Source organism: Pangasianodon hypophthalmus, chromosome 27 (genome assembly GCF_027358585.1).
Source record: "Pangasianodon hypophthalmus isolate fPanHyp1 chromosome 27, fPanHyp1.pri, whole genome shotgun sequence".
Taxonomy (NCBI): domain Eukaryota; kingdom Metazoa; phylum Chordata; class Actinopteri; order Siluriformes; family Pangasiidae; genus Pangasianodon; species Pangasianodon hypophthalmus.
Genome location: NC_069736.1, coordinates 13,582,199 through 13,602,979, shown reverse-complemented (window position 1 = coordinate 13,602,979; position 20,781 = coordinate 13,582,199). Strand labels below are relative to the sequence as shown.

The 20,781-nt window shown below is 36.7% G+C and overlaps 1 protein-coding gene across 1 annotated transcript in view; it reads left to right on the top strand.

Annotated features, from left to right (window-relative positions):
- Positions 1-20,781, top strand: part of abr (ABR activator of RhoGEF and GTPase) — a 151,937-nt gene that overhangs the window by 4,353 nt on the left and 126,803 nt on the right. The window lies entirely within an intron of this gene.

The window sequence follows — 20,781 nt, the reverse complement described above, 5'->3', positions numbered from 1 at the left end:
GTGAGAATTGGATTGACAGCTCCTTGACCTGGAAGTATATTAGTTTGTTATTAATATTTGAGGTTCGGGTAGTCTCGCGATGAGTTCCCAGGAGCGTCTGTACTTCCACATCAGCTGTCAATCCAAATCTCACTAACCAATGAGAGTAAATCTCTGTTAAGCCCCGCCCACATGAGACGTTTGTACCACAATGGCGAACGTAAACTTGCGGAGTGTAAACGAAAACTCTGGCAGCGCATTCATAAACCATGATTAGTGAAAAGGAAGCTTAGAAAACTGTTAACAAAGAATGCTGTTTATTTGAAGACCATATTAATTTTTTTGCCACTGAGTTCAATGTTTCAGTTTCGGCCTGTTTTTCTTCTTTCTCATTCTACATTTTTGTTTGTTTCTTGAATAGTTACGTTCAGTACTTTTGGCACAAATTTAATTCCATCCTTTATGTAGTTACTGGGCTTCATGCCAAGGAGGTACATAGAAGTGACTAATAGACTTCTTCCTCAATCTAAGTGAGACTTCCTAATGGTATAACACCAATTATTTTCTTTGTGTAAACTTTTTGTGCTAGATAATTGCCTAGTCCCTGTCACACCCAGTGTTCGATAAAGCTGAATATAACCATGATAGCAATTAGCCTGAAAATGATATGAGCATTTGATATCAGGTGAAACTTATGCTTCTTCTTGACAGAAGAAATGACTTTTATTTCGGAAAATGTTTGTTATAAGTACTTCTAGACTTCAAGAGGCTACATGTTGCCAAAAAGGATAACATGCATTCTTCAGGTCAGCAGTGTCCTGGGGAAAGTTCCCAAGACTTAGGCAATTGCTAAAAACAAACAGCTATGCAGTTGACACATCCCCTCAGGAGTCAGCTCAAAGCCTATCCCTTGAAAAGAAACATGATTTATGGGCAGTGCGGCTGGCCAAAGGAAACAATGATTTGATTTAAAAACAAATATGAAACATGATAAGTTTGTGCCTGAGGTAAAGAAACTTAGCAGTGGCTTTACTAGGTAGCTAGCTATGACTCAGACTCTAACTAGCTTGCATGTTGATAGTATCTACTTAGAAATATGTTTTTTTTTTTAAACAAATTACACCAGAAATAATAGTAATATATTAATGACCAGACATTTTGAGAAGTTTATACATAACCATTTTATGGGGGGAAAAAAGTGGGAGTTTTCATTTCAGAAAAGACCTATTTTAATGCTAATAATGCTAACTATAAACATGTCGGTCCAATTATTTGGAGTTATCTTACGCCATTTGCATGTTCATTCTCACAGAAATTGCTTCTTCATTAGCCAAAACAGTGACTTTCAGTATTTATCCTGGAATTAATTTGGAAATTATAATGTATTGATGTTAGGATGTTGTGTCTAGTTGTTAATTTGGAAAGTCTTGTACAACCACACCCATAAACATTACAGAAAGAGGAAGAAAGAGAGATTTTTTCTGGCACTGGAACCAATTAACACACATTTATGAGCCATTAGTGTGTATCCAGCCTAGGACTGGAATAACAGGAAAAAAATCATGGTATAATAAATGTACCACTGAGTACCACAATAAAAGATGAAACTGATAAATAAAAATCACTGCTGCAGTTGGGAAAGTATTAAATGATTTCATTAGGAATACTGTAGTATGATTTATTATTTAAAACAGACTTTCATAGGTGGCTTTCTCACGTTAGAGCCCAGAGTAAACTCCGAGCTGACTCTCGGCAAAGTTCGGTTGCTAAGTAAAGTGGAACATCGCAGACAAGAATTTGACCTGCTGTGAAATGGTGTGTGTCCTTAAGTTAGGTTCAAAATCTGTCAGCCATCTCACACACACATGCACGCAACACATGACACACACATTCACGTTACAAGGTATGTCATTGGGTGTGCAAAGAAGATAAAGCAGATACTATACCACTCCAGAGTTTCTCTGACAGTAGCGCCAGATCACATTTTCTGTGAGGAGATTTTTTTTTTTTTTTGTATTTTTGGAAGGAGTCTTCAGTGTCATTCCTTTGTAAGAGTCAGCGGTAAAGCTCCTTGAAGTTTTCCGATATGGAAAGTCTCCAGGCCGGAGGGTTTTGTGGTTTCTCGGTAACATGACAAGCTGCATGAGGGAAAAAAAAGAGGCTGGTGTGGGAACTACAGTTTATATCTACTTATAATGCCACAGGAACTAATTTGATTTGTGGGCCTTCTACAACATGAAATTTACAAAACATACACGTCATATTTTAATTAATAAAGAATTGTACACATCAGCTAATTGCTGTTGTGTAAGTGGAATAAAACACTTCAAGATGTTATTGGAAAATAATCACCCTCTTGTTGATATATAACCTGTTGTGTTATATTTCTTATATAATATTAATGGTATAGTCATCAGATTTCTTCATATATACTGTACAGTCTGTTCTTCAGAATGTCAGTAATTTCAAAATTTTTTTTTTAAGTATTTTGACAATACGTGTGTGTGTGGGGGGAAATATTTTTGTAAGCAAGTAAGACCTAATATTTTGACCTTGTCTTCTTTATGAAATTATCACATACTGGACTTTGTTGGACGTGAAATACAGAACATTTGTGCTTTTATTTTTCTATTTGTGTGTGTTTTTGACCTTCAGTAAACATTTAAAACACATTTTCCGAGGCCACAATACACTCATAACACACAAGGTCCAACAGCGAGGCCTGTTTAGTTACTTATTAGAGATTTTGTTCTCAGATAAACTATAAAATGAGTCAGCAAGCGATCACGATTATCTTTTTTTTTTTTTTTTTTCCTACTTCCTCTTTTCTTTCTTCTCTTTGATTTAAATAGGAAAAATTTCTAGTACTTGAATAAAATTCTTTTTTTCATTTTACACACTGTCGGAAATTGATCGTCAGTTATATTCCACATACGACTGTAGAAATGACCTGTATTTCTGTTCCATTTGTCCGAGGGTCTACTCTCTTCATGTGGGTTAATCAGACATTTGGACTTAATTAAGTGCAAAGAAGATAACATTTGCTGTGTGAGTGCTTTGAATTTGTATGATTAGTCATGGTTTTAGGTATTGGATGTGTTTTTGATGTACAGTGAACATCACTGAGTATCAAATAGCGTTTAACTCTTTACCTGGACTTTCAGTGTGAAATGCTAGATCAGTACTGAGAAATGAAGTAGAAGGCCCAGCTGCCTGATTCTATTGTGTTACTCAACCTTATTTTCCGCCTTTTTTTTTGCTGTTGCGTTGTCAGTTTTGTTCATGAGGAATGCAGTCCGACCACTTGCATTTCCAACAGTTGAATTTCCCACAGAGGGTAGTTGGGTTGTAGGATAAACAAAGAACCTCGACTCTCCATTCAAAACCGTTTTTTTTGCTTCTGAATGAACTTCTGTTTGACTTGTCAATATCGAGTCAGTGCGTTATCAATTCCATTCAATTCAGTTTAATTTGTATAATGCTTTTAACAATGGACATTGTCCTAAAGCAGCATTACAGAAATAAATACATTCAGGTTAGAAATTTTTAATGTACGAATTTATCCCTAATGAGCAAGCCAGAGGCGACAGTGGTGAGGAAAAACTCTGAGGCGATATGAGGAAGAAACCTTGACAGGAACCAGACTCAAAAGGGAACCCAGCCTCATCTGGGTGATAATGAATCGTGCAATTATAAATATTTCCCTTCTATACAAATAGTGCAATTGTGTACCCAGGAAATTCGTAACAGTTTTCACATGAAGTCTGTTCTGTTGAACTTGCACACTATTCACTGATGGAGACTTGAGTGCAAAACTGTTTGTAGCAGTTGCAGTCCTAAAGCTATCATATGACTTGTGGTCCAAAGCAATCTTCATGGTTTTTAAGTAGTATCATCGTCAGTAATCTCAATGATCTTCAGGCTGTCCATATGGGGCCATCCTCAATTATTCTAATTATCATTAAGAATTAGCTGTATGTAGGCTTTTGACTCGAGGTAGGGATTTAAAAATACACCAGTATCACAGCAGGGCTGGGTGTAAATGATTAAAGCTGTAGATGATAGTGATGCTTATACCACAGTGCTGTATTTTCTATAATAGCAATGCTCATTCTAATACGTGATTGTAACAACTTACACGGGGACTTGTATGTTGGACGCGCCACATAAATGGACAAAAATCAGACGTGTGTAATTGTTGATACAGTGAACTTTTCTGTGTGGAGGCGATTATTTAGCATTTTTGAAAGGAGTCTCCAGTTTCAAACATGACAAAGTCTTCAGGACAGCGACTTTTTGTCACTTTTTGAGCATTTTGTGGTTTCTTGGCAATATTAAAAGTTGATGTGTTTTTTTTTTTTTTTTTTTGTCTTGCTAACTTCGGCTGTTATAACTACGCTATTTATTTACTTGTATTCGGTTTGAGAAAGGAAAAAAAAACAAAGGCTGGTGAGGAAATGACTGTTTATAGCTGTTATAACGTAAGTGAACTGACTGTAACTATAAATGGATAAAAACTAAAATGCATTCTTCTGTAATAAATTGTTAGCACTGGCAAATTGCTGTGTCAGGTCGAATCACACCACTGTGTCATTGATTATGTTCTCATAACAGCATTACACATTTTGTTTTATGCCTTACATATTAAAATTGGAATATTTTTATAGAAGTGTGATCTAAAATGACTCCAAATACAAAATACACAAACTTAAGATATCAGATATGAAATATTTAAAATGATAGTGACCAAGAACTTTTTTCCAAACTAGCTTTGATATTAGAAAGTAATGTTTATCATTAACTTTAATATCATTAATGTCATGTTGTTGTTGTTGTTGTTGTTAAAACTCTAGTGTATGGATAACTGTGATGTACTGAAACCTATGGTCTTATCATACCAGGAATTTATCAAACCTTTCCAGCCCAAGATTGCGTTAATACATTTCAAGAATAGCAACAATGCAAGAATTGTAAAATGATCCTGAAAATCTTGGATGACCAGTTGTATGTTTTTTTTTTTTTTCTTTAAAGCTCACTGCAACTTTCAGATAGTTTTACTTATTGTCCTGCTAAATTCAGTTGAGCTGCTTCCTGCTCAGCCAGTACAGAAACTGAAGTATATTAACGGCATGTTGAGTCAGATCTGAAGTGACATTTATGTTCAGTGTGTGTAAATTTCCATGTAGACAATGCACCCCTTTCCTCAAACAAGACCTGACTTAATGTTTATAAAGACCACTACTGAAGCCTGATATTTATGGGATGACTGTATCACGGAAAGATAACGCTGCATGCCCAGATTTGTCACTTAAATTCTCCATTACATGTTTAATTATTCATTTATAGGTTGTTTATCCTACAAATCCAGTGTCACTTGTTTCATAAAGCGGTGTGATTTCTGTTATCTTTCAAATAACATGTAATTGTAAATGAGATGTGCGAATGTTCGTCACTTAAAAAGTCACATGACCAGATATTCACATCGTCGAGAACATTATCAGTGTGTGAAGACAATAAGACATATTATAAGTAACCATGGAGTTATGTGTTATATTTGTAATAGAATTGCCCAGAATGTGAATTTTAAGATATAAAACACTTGGATGTGTGCTCTTATAAGAAACTAATCAAGGACAAGGTGGTGTAGAATGGCTCAATGCGAAGTTACTGTTACTACACCAAAGTTTTTACTTTTTTTATCTTGCAATAACAACACGTTCCGAAGCATTTTGTTCATCTTATACGCAAACAATTATTTATTAGAAAGAGATGTATTTTTTAGTTGCTAATAGTTGCATTTAATCCATGAATCAAGGTAGTTCCTGTTGTTACCTGCGTTATGGAAACTATAAACAGTGCTCACAAGAAATTCACCAAACACTCTTTGTCTTTTTAACAAGACTCCATAAAGACTTCCATGTTGGAAAAAAGAGTGTTACAAAGTGCTGACACTGGAGACTCCTTCCCAAAATGCTACATAAACTTCACCAATATCAACAGTTAGACACGGTTTTTAGTTTATGTCAAGCATCTGCCATACAAGTCCCTGTGTAAAGTTGTTACTATAGAAATGATGAAATATTAATTTATGATATTATGCTCAAATGATATTCTTGGTGATGACACTTACAGTGTCTCTCTCCCCGTGTTTGATGTAGAAAGCTAGCTTAGGTAGGCAGAATCCCAGGGCTGTGGTTTTGTGCTCCTGAGGTAAAGAAGACTGCTGACTTTTAAAGTTTCTTATTTTGGGACTTTTTTTTTTTTCAGAGAAGGAGGATGTATATTTCTGTTCAGCACACAAAAGTTTAAAAAACAGAACTGTTAACAGTTTTTTAGTTAAAAAAAAAGCTTTGAAATGAGACACTTGCAGGCCAAATGACCTCCACATTCATGCATAATGTGACCGTGAATACATTACATATGTATTATACCCTATACGTTTTATAAAATAAGAGAGTTTTTGGTTCATTCTTTTTTTTCTTTTGTTGTGTCTAACACGTTTTCAAACATGCATATATACATGGTACTTTCTTCCTTGTTGTTACAAATGTATTTGGTAATGCAGAGTGCTTTGAGGTTTAGTGGTATTGGACTATGAAACCATTAACACGTCCTATAATAGAAATACAGCAGCACCCCTAACAGCAGTGGACACGGAGCTATTCTCGTGTGTCAGGGTTATAGACAGGTGACCTTTTATTTTCGCGTATGTACGTGCAAGACACAGAAAACTACTTTCCATTTCCTGATTGGCAGATAGAAATTAATAGCATATAACTGTTTTTTTTCTTATCCTGTCATATATAGTCAGGTACGTAAATATTTGGATAGTGACAAGTTATTGCTATTTTAGCACCTATTGCTATTTTATGCAACACTGTATGTCTGAGTTGAAATTTGAAAGTTGAAATTTGAAGGTATTTATATCCAAACTGGGTGAACTCGATCGATGTAGGAATCGCAGCACTTTTTATAAGTGGATCCACCCCCTTTTTTAAAGGACTAATAAAAATTGGACAAACTAACATAATCATAAATTAAATTGCCATTTTTAAATGCTTGGTTGCAAATCCTTTGCGATCAATGTCTGCCTGAAGTCTGGAACCCACAGACATCACCAGATGCTGGGATCCATCTCTGGTGATGTTCTTACTACAACTGTCATTAGTTCGTGCTTGTTCTTGGGGTGTTTTAGCTTCAGTTTTGCCTTGAGCAAGTGAAATGCATAGGTAGGTGATTGACTTGGCCATTGCAGAACATTTCATTTCTTTGCCTTAAAAAAGTCTTGGGCTGTTTTTTTAGTTTTAGTTGTTTTTGGCAAAGTCTTCCTGTTTTTGAAACTTATCAATGGTTTACATCTTGTGATAAACCCTCTGTATTATTTCTGGCGAAGTCTTCTCTTGATTGTTGACTTTGACACAGATATGCCTACCTCCTTATGGTATTCTTGATCAGTCCAACTGTTGTGAAGGGGTTTTCCAAGACCAGGGAAAGAATTCTGCTGTCATCCACTATATTTGTTTTCTGTGGTTTTCTGGGCATTTTGGTGTTCCTGAGGGTGTTCTTTCTTTTTAAGAATGTACCAAATAGTTTTAGTTTTTCATCCTGATGATGGCTTGCTTCACTGACAGTGACAGCTCTTTGGACTTCATTTTGAGATTTAACAGCAACAGATTCCAAATGAAAATGCCACACTTGAAATCGATGTCTGAATATTTATGGATCTGACTGTATATAGTTCCTACCATTACTCACTGGAACTAAAAAAAAAAACCCCTCGACAATAGCAGTAGCTCGACGCCCACAAGAGACATGAGCAACTTATCACGTGCTAATGTGAACATAAGGTTATTTTAAAGGTCAGAATACATATAAAGCACATACTGCAAGAGAAGAAATTGGTGCTCAGCAGTTATGGTTCAGTGCTTGTGACCGGAAGGTGGTGGGTTCAAATCCCATGACTGCTGTGATTCACTGTGGAGCACAACCTTTAACTCACTTTAACTATATGCTCAGCTTCATGTGTATACTTGCATTGTAAAAGGAAGAGGAGGCCCAAGAAACTAAAGACAAACAGAACTGTCCTGTAAGAAACTATTTCTTCATTTCCTTGATTCACAGTATGTATGAGGATATCGTACCAAGCTACGCTTCGTATCAGAGTGCGAACGAGGCTCTGGACTGATACATGTTGATTTTTAGGTGTTTTTTTTTTTTTTTTTTTTGAAGTTTCTCTGTAGATGGCAAAGTATCACACTAACCACAACAAAGTGTCTTATAGTTGGTTAGCAGTGGCAAGCCTGTAGACTTAAAAGCCGAATAGGGTGCACTGCATTGCTCGCAAGGTGTTATTAGCATGCTGTAATACTGCTATAAAGTGTGCTGTTAATACTGATTATGCTAGGAGGATGCAGTCAATGTCTAGACTGAAGAAGGAAGTACTTTTGGAATGTTCTTCCCTACATACACACACTCATGCACACACGCACACTCACAAAACATGCCTTTCATGCTTTGCTTTTTCTTCCATCTCTTTGTCAAAATAGTGAGAAATAGTGGACTTGCCCAGGCCCATTCCTGTAGATCAGGTCTGAGATGAGAATCATTTGTTTGTGTGAGGCTTGAAAGCTTTGGACATGACAACACTCAGTGTCTGCCCATGCTCTGACCTGCTTGTGTATGCTTTGGTGTTTGGATTTATCCCAACACCGTCACTCGACGGTGTAAATTTACCTAAATCTTACTTTTTGCTCAGGTTTGTAAAAAAAAAATTGTGTAAACAGATGAAAACCACCCATGTTATATATTTTCAGGAATTTTCAAGAATAATTGAGGACTTCTGATATTGTAAGCATTACTCTGAACTCAGTCATTGGTGTGGATTTGATTCAGTTTTATTTGTCTTAGTGAAATGGGTTCCTTATGGGTTCCTTTGGCTGGATGATGGTTCCAGTTTTTTCCAGTTGGTTCTACTTGGTACCTTTTCTGAAAGGGAGGCTCTCTGAAGGGTTCCGCATAGAACATTTAAGAGAAACAAAGGGAAAAATCTATTATGCTGCTATGGTATAAAAGTGAATTAATTGTTCGATTGAACCGATTCTTTTTAAGGAGTTGATCAAACGGATTCACAAGTGAAATAAATGGAGTTGCTTAAAAAATTCTAGTACTGTTCTAAATTTTTTAGTACATTTATAGACATTTGGCCTGCTGACTTTTTTCTACTATGTGCGTGCTAGTGTGGTTGGTGGGCCAGTGCACTGAACCTCGACTAATGAAATAGAAAGGAGCTGAACTAAGCCAATGATGCTGACAGATCATACCGTTAAATGACTCTCGGTGAATCGAACGTTGTCACTGTTGACCAAAAACCTCCCAATCAATGCGCCAAATGGACTAAACCATCAAAGGCCAATTTGAATGAAAATTTTATCCAATTAAACAAGCTTTAAATGCCATAGAATGCCATATAAACCTTTGAATCTGTTTGGAATTGATTCTAGATGAAAGGTTTTGTGAGAGAACATAATAGTATAGTTCGTAATGGGCTACAGTTCAGATGCAGACCTAACAAAGTAATTCAGGACTAATCCGAGTATTGAACAATTACTGTAGCAGAGCTGATCAACGTATAAAAAAAAAAAAACCTGGCTGGAGTTCAGAAGCATGAACCATTTCTAGAGCAGATCCTCTGTAGCAGTCAATCACATACATTTATGTAAATTATTTAGCTTAAGGCAGCTCATTGGGCCAGGAACTAGCTACAGGGCTAGAGACATTGTAATATCATTATCGTGATCAGTGATATCATAATACATAATAGCCATAAACAAATCATTGATGGTTAAGCATTAAAAGCTAGCTGTTTAAGACATTCAGTTATATTTGCTATGGCCTGTCCACAGCTCCTCGTTGTGGATGGATTTAAAGCTGTGAGTGAGTGAGTAGGTGTAGTGTGGGTGGTTCTACTCGTATTTCTGCAGAGTTTTGCATTTTACGTAATGGCTATGATTTGCTCCTGCCAAAGCGACTGGGTTCAAGTTGTAGCGGAAAGGTGTGTGTGTGTGTGTGAGAGAGAGAGAGAGAGAGAGAGAGAGAGAGACAACATGTTGGATCATGCTGAGGTGATCATTGAACTGGGTTCAGTGTTTTGTTCTACTGCATGACTGTCCCTTTTTCTGCTTTTCTGTGTTTTGGTACAACACTAGAACTTATTGCTTTTTATACCAAAGCGCTGTTGAATTCTCGATTCTGATTGGTTAAACTGTGGTAATTAATTTTCTATACCAGCAGCTCTGACATTACTTCCAGCTGTGCTCATTCTAATATATATTCTGAGTTCAGAATCTTTTACACATATAACAGACGGACACCATGTTAAGCGAGGTGTTAATTTGAACTTGCGTCATTCATGCAAGCAGAACGTTGCGCGTTCGAATCCCAGGACTGCCACAGAGCGCGTTTGCATTCTTGAGCACATCTCAAGCTTCATTTGCTCAGCTTTATGCCAGGATTGTGTTCTGACTTACATAAAAATGTCTGTGAATGGATAATATAAACATATTCACGTCCTTTTAGCATTACACGTACGAAGCTCTTTCTCGTGTGGTGGCTTTCCGAAAGCATGACTGGCTCTCCGATTTGAAAGGAGAGATAAAAAAATCTCCAAGGCCCTAGTGAATCACTCGTAAGAAGACGAGATAACGACATATTGAACTCCCGGCAGTGTGAGTCTTTCTCACACATGCAAAGACAGGCTTGCTCAAGCTACAGCCGAATTCTGAGTCGACTCCCTAGAATTGTTTATTTCATCAAAATTTTTGGGGTTCGAGCACAGCTTTTACTCGTGGACTTTTACAGGGAGGTTTCCAAGCTTCTACCTTTGGCTCCGATGTTAACAGGCTACAGCTGGTGGCGAAATTCGCAGTTTAACACGTCGCCATGGCGATTGGATTGTAATACGCTTGTTGTCATGGTGATTGGGACGTCAAAAACGCCGTTGAGGTGCATACGCTGTTTGATGAGTGTGAACAGCCTGCACTTGGGTACGTGCAAACCACAGCATACATAACTGCCAGGGAAAGTGTGTGTGTGTGTGTGTGTCGGTTGTGTAGAAGAGAATACCAGGGCCTTTCAGTAAGACCCTTTTACACTTTACATTCATGCATCAGCTTTGTGCACTTGCAGTAGTGGTCTGCAGTGTGCCTTCAGACTGACTGAGTGAAACTTGTGTTTCCTGTGTTCTCACTGTCTGTCATGTCTCTGCACTATCGCCGCTTTGTCATTATTGTTCAAGCGGTGATAACCTTGATTTAAAGCGTACTCTGACTAGAAATCCTGTGACATACCACAATATTTAACACGTACAATATTTGGTATTATATGTTTTACAATGAAACAATATGTATGGAGTAACACATTTGGGGGCATGCTGCTATAGGAAAATAATCAGCCACAGGGTGGTATGATGCAGCCTGACATGAAGCGGACATACTGTTATTACCCTGAAGTTGATTATTGAAGGGTTTTATTCCTCTTACACTACAGCAGTTTGCCAACAATCACACTCGCCGCAGAGCTTGTATGCTAGGTTAGCTTACTATCTTATGTTTATGGAACAAAAGCATGGGGTTTTATAATATAGTATCCAGAGTGTTCGAAAAGTCAGGAACCAATTACGGCATACTGTGCTCTACACGTTCACCCTTACGCTGTACGTGTTTTCTCAGCCACTGCATCATGTTTATCTTGATTTTGCTCAATGTATTCCCATTGGTTCCTGACGTCCCACTGGTTCCTGACGTCCCATTGGTCACCTGCTAATTAACCTGCTATTAAACTTGTACTCATACAGCAATTTATTTAACAGTCACTAAACTTTTCGGGGACCGTGTACTAAATAAATGAGTGAGTGAATGAATGAATAAATAAATAAATAAATAAATAGGTGTACAAGTACGAGCGGTTTAATAGCGGTTAAGGTTCAAGGTTCTTTATTTGTCACATACATTACATACATGTGATGTAATAATGTAGGGAAATACATTAATACATTCCTTAGTGCCTCGTCCCACAGTGCAACTGTGATACATAAACAGAATATAATAACAGGTTAAATAGCAGGTAACTAGCTATTTGAAATTTCATACAGGAGCTTTGTTCATAGATTATTTTTATTTATTTATTTGTTTGTTTGTTTGTTTGTTTACTTATTTACCCCTGAATTGTCTCGCTAATTTAGTCTTGGCCACCAGTCTATCATACAACAACTAAAATCTTATGCTTTCTCTGGAAATGGCTATCCGCCCCCTTCCGCATGCATGAGCTCTCATTGGTTAGTGTCACCATGATTGATATTGGAGAGAGAGTACAGCCGCTGAGAGCATGGCCAGGTTCACTCTCTTGGACTCCAGGCTTCTGACAGCTGGGGACCTGCTGGTTTTACAGTATTAAATACAATTTTCAATACGCACAGTGTAATAGTTATTGTGGACATTTTGAAATGTTTGTGTGAACGTGTAGGCTGTAATCTCTGAAACCAAAGTTTGACCTTATCTTTTTTTTTTTTTTTTTTTTTTTTGGGCTTGGATCCTGTGGTATTCTGCACTACCAACCCAACAACCTGTAGTCAACCTGAAGGGAAAAAAAATTACACCATTAGGAAACATTTCTTTCTTTTTTTCTTTTTTTTTTTTAATTCAGCTGGACTGAACCGCAGAGCTCAGTCTGCAGTGGCACGTTTGCAACCTTGACCTTTTAGCAATCGAGTTTCATTTAATGCTTTCACGTGATCATTATTATTAGTTGTGCATGTAGTTATCTGATAAATGCATCTTCACCATGACATCCTGTTCTTCCTTACCTGCTCTTTTTAGATCTGCATCTGCTGGTTTCAGTACTATTTCTGTCATGCGGTGATCTGGAGCTATGTGGAAATAAAAATAAAACGAGTGACTGCACACCTGCAGCTTCGCCAGGTTTAAAGCCACAGCGTGCACTTAAATATAATCTCTTCAAGAGAAATTCACTTGAGATTTTTGGGTTACAGCAACAAAACATGTCACTTTATTGCACAACAACCTTCTGAGGTGCGCTTATTTACCAGGGCTGGTCCTTGAGTTACAAGGTTTCATTCCTCTGCACATGACAGGACAATAAAATGTGACATGGTGGTATTTGTATCTAATATATTACATCTCAAAACTTTTTTCTTCAGCTTCATAGCCTACGGTTCTTTCAATCTAATTTCTATTCTATTAATGGCACTTAATTTTTTATCATCTGACCCATTTTGTGTCGTATTTGTAACACTTTATAGGAATATGTATAAAGACCTATGAAACCATTCGTCTCATGTTATAGTGAATTCATTAACAATTACGCACAATGTTATAATTAGTTCTGAAAAGCCATTACAGCTTATACCAGTGTTTATAAATTGTTAACAGGATGCATTATCAGGTAACAGTATAAGATCTACAAGTTACAATATGTTTTGTCGTATGACTTCTTGATACAGTCTCTGGTGTAATTCATTAATTAAATAAAAATATATCAAAACAGGTCTCTATGCAAGCACTATGCAAAGTGCGTCTCGGGTTCTTTAGTATTGGTGATGTAATGCGTTACGAACACTACTTATCACTGCTAATTCATAATGCGTAGTAACGATAGCTATAAAGCATCTCACATCGTCATAAATAATTATAACAATGTGTATATTGCCTTAGGGTTTCATTTAAACAGCAGCTAAACCCTTCTGAAAGCTAATGATGATAAACTACGTTAATCAAAAATCAAGCTCCTATAAAATAATAACGAAGAAATTCATAGCAGCAACAATATCCAAGCAAACCATCATGTCTACACACGATGAGCTATCATGTGGCAGCTCAAATAACACAAACCTGTAAAGTCATGTACAATGGATATGAAAATCTACACACCTTTGTTAAAATGGCAGGTTTTTGGCAGGTTGATGTAAAAAAATGAAACCAAGATAAATAAATTCGGAACTATTTCCACTCTCAATGTGAAATTACAACGTATAAAAATTAAGTGAAAACCTGAATTGGTCTCATCAGGCCATAACATATTTTGCCACGTGATTTAGTAGGGCTTGGATGTTTTGGATGATTTATCTCAGTTTCTTTTTTTTTTTTTTTTTTTACATCACAAAAACCTGCCATTTTAACAGTGGTGTGTAGACTTTTTCTATCCATTGTATTTTATAAAAGAAGAATATTAAAGAAGTTATAAATTAAATATTACAATAGACAATAATAAAAAAAGTGCACTCAAATAATAGGACAAATATTTATCTTCATTTGAACTAATAGTATTTTAATAATAGTATTATTGGCACCCCTAAGGAATGTTTCAAATAAATATATATTTTTCAGGTCCTCAGGAACATCGTTGTTTCCTTGGGGTATAAATATGTGGTTGCGCACAAGTAAAATCCCTTTATCATCCGTTACCATGGGGAAAATCGAAGAACTTTCAACATAAAAGAGGTAGATGGTTGTTAACCCACCCAAATCAGATCATGGATAAAAAAATAAAAAAAATTAATTAAATTTAATTAAAGTTAAAATGTTTGATACATACATAGCAAAAAAAAGGTTTCACATTTCCGAAACAGTTGGAGGATTGGACCCATGAGCACACCGGTAAAGGAGGGAAAAACAAGGTCAAAGATCACAGTTTAGTTGCTTCTTGTGGTTGACAAGTTTCAGAATCAACTGTTAAATGCTACTTTCATAATAACATGCTCTTAGGAAGCGTTGCAAGAAAGAAAAGCCCTTCCTGAGAGCGTCACATGAAGTAGGTCCTGAAATTCAACAGGCAGCACTAGAAGTACAACTGGCATTGTGTTGTAGTCAGATTAAACCAAAATCAAACTGTTTGGTCATTTCGAAGGAGATGTGTATGGTTGGAATTAAGTAGTCCAATCTGGCAACCCGGGTAGATGTAAATATATGCCTCATTGATTTTTCACCGAAGTGTAATGCACAATGATTACACTTTATTCAACTTGTTTGTTTTTATTTTAATACTATTTGTGAAAGATTAATTAATGCATTTGTTGTTTATGTGATTCTTAACAAGCGCACACCATTTTATTGACGCAAAGCAGCGCACAAAGTACCGTTGGTGGATTTTATTTTTCTTTACCTGTGGCAAGAGTTTGCAGATCTGTGCTGAATGTTTGACCTGAATATTTTTAGATGACTGAAGCCTTGTTCAAATGTGGAAGTTGTTCTGCTTCGTTAACAATAATGCTGTAGTAAAAGTGAAACGATCCGAATAAAGGAAGTATTTATCGATGCTTGACAGCGCTATATCTATAATGTGGGAAATGTTCCTGGCCCTAAGGTGACAAAAATGTTAATCTTATTTTTGTAATTTTGTTCCGCTGTGTACAAGTAGTGATTAAGTATATAAAAGTGAATGCTTTTATCATCAGGCTACACTGAGTGAGTGAACACTGTTGATATCTGTTTGTACTACTTTCCTTCCTTTCTACAGTGATGCACCCAATAGCTACTTGAGTAATTACTTTGTCCTTATAAAGAATCTTCAGCTTGCTAAAATCTGACCGTTTTTTTTGTATGTAGTTGCTGTAGCTGTCGTTTCCAGAAAAAGAAAGTAAACTCTATTGACTTTTGCAAAAATGTTTTCATTTTGTACGTAGCTATATGTTTAAACTTAACGCGTTTCATTGTAATGCTCTAACAATAGCGTGACCTTTGGAATCAAACCACCTGCTGCACTACACACATCAGCCCAATTACAACTTCGTAGTTCACATCGGAATGTTTAATTATACGTTAATTAGCTTTTACGGATGGCAGACGACCTTTCCAGAATGAGGAACAAGCAGGTATGCGGAAACCCTGACAAACTTGAGCAAAATAAATTCCAGCACAAAGCTGGAATGGTACATCAGTGCCAGGTTGTTTTGTTACTGGTAGACAATGAAGCACAGCACGGATAGATTTTATACGCAATCCTTTCCCTCAATAATTTTATTTTTAGTGGAAAGACATCTAATTTGTGACTTGGTTTGATATATGTTCCGCTCAAGCTAGTTACAGAACGTGTATAAAACGTATATAAAACCAGTAAAACCGTGGTAAATTGCTGCTAAACTAAAGATTAGCTAGTGACTAGCGTTATGCAGTTTGAGTGACATGATTTCTTCGTCAGCTTTGAGAAAAATCAGGTGATTTTAGGTGGCCCGTGGCAGTTTTTGCATGGAAAGGGGCGGTTCTATGAACAGCTAACCTTAGCTATCTAGTTTGTTGTTTGTGATTAATAAGAGTTGTAACGTTGACTGTTCCTTGCTGAATGGTAAGTGCCTCTAGCTATGTTGTTTGCTCATTAAATAGAATCTTAGTAATAGGTTCATTTAACTAGCTTGTGATAGCTTGTTAGGTCCTGCTAAACAATTGCTAAAAATATTTACGTATAAAGCAAGGTGTCTTGAAACGGTTAAAATAAACATCCGAGTTTTCCTCTGGCCTGTGCTCTTGTTTTCCGTTGGCCCACACTTCTAAAATTGGCTGATTTGCAGGGTTAAAGTTCATCGAACTCTGCATGAAGCGAAATCGGAGTAGGTGGATGTGAAATTAACCTGTACCAGAAGGAAATTCCTTTTTCAAGTACCACGTCCTCCTCCATTCAAGTCAGTGGGATTTTCACCACATCTACCGTGACTATGGCTTTGTTGCAAAAATGACTTTTTCTTGCAAAAACATTCCAGATTCGTCAGATCGTAAGGCCGTCTCCTGTGCACAGCCCGCTTCAGGTCACCCCACAGATTTGTAGTAGGATTCAGGTCTGGGCTCTGGTCTACGTCATTCAAAAACATTGATCCTCTTTTGGTTAAGCCATTCCTTTGTTGTTTTGGATGTATTCTTTGGGTCATTGTCATGCTGAAAGGTGAAATTCCTTTTCATCTTCAGCTTATTAGCAGACACCTGAATGTTTTGCACTAAAATCAGCTGTTCATGATTCCCTCCCCCTTGGATAAAAGCCCCAGCTCTGGTTGAAGGAAAGCAGCCCCAAAGCATGATGCTGCCACCACCATGTTTTAATGCACTTAACTAGCTAACTAGCTTGCTATAAGTTATTACATTATGTTAGTTACTACTTTTTAGCCTAGTCAATTTCCAGGCTACCAAAATAAGGTCCCAGGCAACACATTGGTGCTTTTCACTTGGGTTTTGTAGCTAGGCAATTCATGTTTTCTCCATCTTTGGATTTTTATTAATTTTTTTAAAATTATATTTTATCCAACTCAAGGTTTGTTTTTTTTTTAACAACATTTATGTGAGCTGGTTAGTTACAAGACTCACCTATAACAATAAAATCATGTGTAATGACCCAAAAGTAGTATTGTACCGGTAATTATTTTGTGTGTGTGTGTGTTAGCTTCCCCACAGCTAGCTTTCACTTCCTCATTAAATCACAGAACAGACTCTAATTCATATTGCATATGACTGACAGAGACTTTGATTTCTGACTTTTTCGACTGTCACGTCTTTTATTCAGGGCAGAATTGTTTACTTTCATTCCTATGTGCAAATTTCCTGTACATGATTCATAGAAACGTGAAGAAACAAAAGAGTACAATGTCTCGAGTCCAATTTCTGGGAACCATAAAGTTGTGTTTGTTTAGCAGGAGTGGCTTCGCCTCTTTATTTTGACCTCTGGCTAGCAAGTTTCTGTAAACTCCGCTTAGCCAAGACCTGCTAACAAAAGATCAAAGCAGAAGTTTAGAGTGAAAATCCTGTCAGCGCTAATAATGGGTGAAAGTGAAAGGAGGTCTGCTAGCATTTCATGCAAGTTGGTTCCCATTCATTCAAACTGTTAATGCTCTGTTTGGAGAAATATTTCAATTAGTCTGGATTTAATTATCTGTATGTATCAAAAAAAAAAAAAATTTTACAGTGCACTTACCCACACACAAACACACACACACACCCGCACACATACACACACACCCCGACAGGAAATTTACAAGAGGTCGTTTTAGTGGTTTGTGGGATAAAGGTACGCTCTTTTCGCTTTTTCTCTCTCTCTCTCTCTCTCTCTCTCTCTCTCTCTCTCTCTCACACACACACACAAACACACACACACACACACACACACACACACACAGGAAGAGAGGCTCAGATGAAGAAAATCACTTACAGCCTATTTTAGGCTGCACAAAGACAGACTTTGTATTAGATCCTGTAGTTAAGCAGAACTCCCACCCTTTGCTTTAAGCTTTAAGCTTGCACTTGCACAAGTTTTTGCTGAGTTTGAGTGTTTGTGTGGGGGTGTGGGGTGTGGGATGTGTGTGTGTGGGGAGTGGTGTAAAAGTTTGCCTTGTTGCCTCCGACGTTAGGTGCCTCTTTCTTTTCACCATAACACCCTTTTGCTTTGTGTGTGTGTGTGTGTGTGTGTGTGTGTGCAGAGAAAGATGGTGCATAGCTTGCAGCAGGTCATGCTTGTGTTACTGTACATCCTGTTAGCATGCTGTCTGTGCTGTAATTGATATTATCTGTGTTAATGTCTATGCTGCTAAGGGATGAGCATTCTCACAGTTCTTATTGGATTTAATTTACTTTATTTAATTTTTTTCATTTTCTTTTGGCTCTTATTGTAACTTTTTCCTCATATTCCTTCCCCAGAGATCCAGCACTTATATTTTTTTATTATTATTGTTGTTGTTACACTTTTTATTATTATACTTTTTGTATTTATCATTATATTTTTGCAGTAGTATATACCAAAAATACTATATTTCAGATTTACACGACTATTTCACTCTGTTTATCTGTTAAAATGAAACAGGTTGTTTTTGTTACTGTGCCTTTAAGACTGATGTATGTAAGTGAGCTTTGCTCTGATTGGCTGATATCTGTGATTGAGTCATAGTACAACCCGTCTGGTGTACGCTAAACTAAGCTAATACGATAAAATTGACAGTTTTATCATACTTGTCTAGTGTGAAACTGTTAGAATATAGGCATAAATAGCTGAATGTTGCTGTAACAATGCGAAAGATGTGAAATTAGCAAATGTGTTAGTGAAGCGGTAGCCGTCTGGCTAGCACTTTAGCACTGGTACGTTCGTAGATTAGAAACGTGACTCCTAATTAATGTTGGTCCTGAATAGATATTAACATACAAAACATTAAACTTATTACAGATTGTTGTGTCAAGTATAGATGGATCCTATCCTTCAAACAACTTCTTGCTAAAGCTTGCAATTTCAGTTGAAATGTACTGAACAAACGTATACACTTGGGCTGAAAATCTTGGGTAAAAATAAACTTTACCCCCTCATTAATGTCTGGAACATTTGGATGATTATATGGATATAAATAAATTTGCTTCCCATTAGCACAGTGTCTTAGAAATCTCGCCCTCTGAAAACAGTTGCATGTGACTGGGCGGGGCCAAGCATTCTGTAGGATATGAATATGCAAATGTGTTCACGGTAGTGACATCACAACTACAAGGGCTTCACAAGGGGCTGCTTCGATTCCATAAATGAACTTTATACACTGAGAATTTTAAAAACATCATTTGTCTTATAAAAGGTGTCTTATTAAAAATAAAGAAATTTCCTGATATGAACCCTTTATGACAAAATGAATATAAGGAATAAAACATGACGTGGTGTTATAGGAAAATAATCAACGACAGGACAGAGGTTGCGAGTAAATACGTAATTAATAATAACTTAAAATAAATATTAATTTTTTATTATTAAAAAAAATGACACTGATTTTTTTTTATCCATTTATAGTTACATTTAATGTTGTGGAACATCCACAAAAATTAGTTTCTGTTATCACTTCCGTTATGGCAGCTATAAACTACAAAAATGGAGCAATCTTCCATTCTGAAGACTTTCCCATGTAGGAAGTTACGAACTCACCCCTGACTGTTACAAAGCTTTGACACTGGAGACTCCTTCCAAAAATGCTAAGCTTAAGTAAATAACTCCACCCAGGAACTGCATGGCAGCTGCAATGCGAGTGTTCTCCTGAATACATTCTGCATTATTCATATAATGAATAAAGAAAGTCCGATACTAGCGCTAATGTTTGCTAATGTGATTCTATTGTAAATCATGATAAAACTTTAGCCATTATCAGTGTATGAAAATTTAATATGCGCACAGCCTTCTCTACAAGTACGCCTAATAGAATATTAAATGAAAAGTTGCTGAAGAGTTTCTAGGTTGGATATTAGACAAAGAACTCTGGGTATATCGATCATGAGCTCCAACTAGATGAGTGTACATTTGCTCAGGGCTTTGCTTAGTGATTTGACCTATATTAACTCTCCTGTACTGTTCATTCGTGTCTCATTTCCATGTTGACATGTGCTGATTAAATTTCATATAATTATGGGCTTTTTATAATGGCTTGGAATGTTGCCATTTTAGAAAATCATGACTGTTTATGTAATAATACCAGATTAAATCTGAGAGATTTACCACCGGTGCTTTCATTTAGTGTCATGTTAGCCATTAGCGGGTTTCAAGTCTCATGCCCAGCATTAAACCAAGTACCAGAGGGATAAAGTTGATGAAAGTGACTAATCGCTGTAGATTCCATGCTTACCTTAGAGCTCAGAGTGATGTCAGTGTGTAGGAGGTAGGTGTGTAACAGGCGTGTACATGCACTAACATCATCGCGGACACTTCAAAACATTACCACTACACGAGGATGATTTGTGTAGTTGTGTTACATTTTGTTCTTGTATTGAGTGTGTGGGTAGCTTTATTAAATCATTT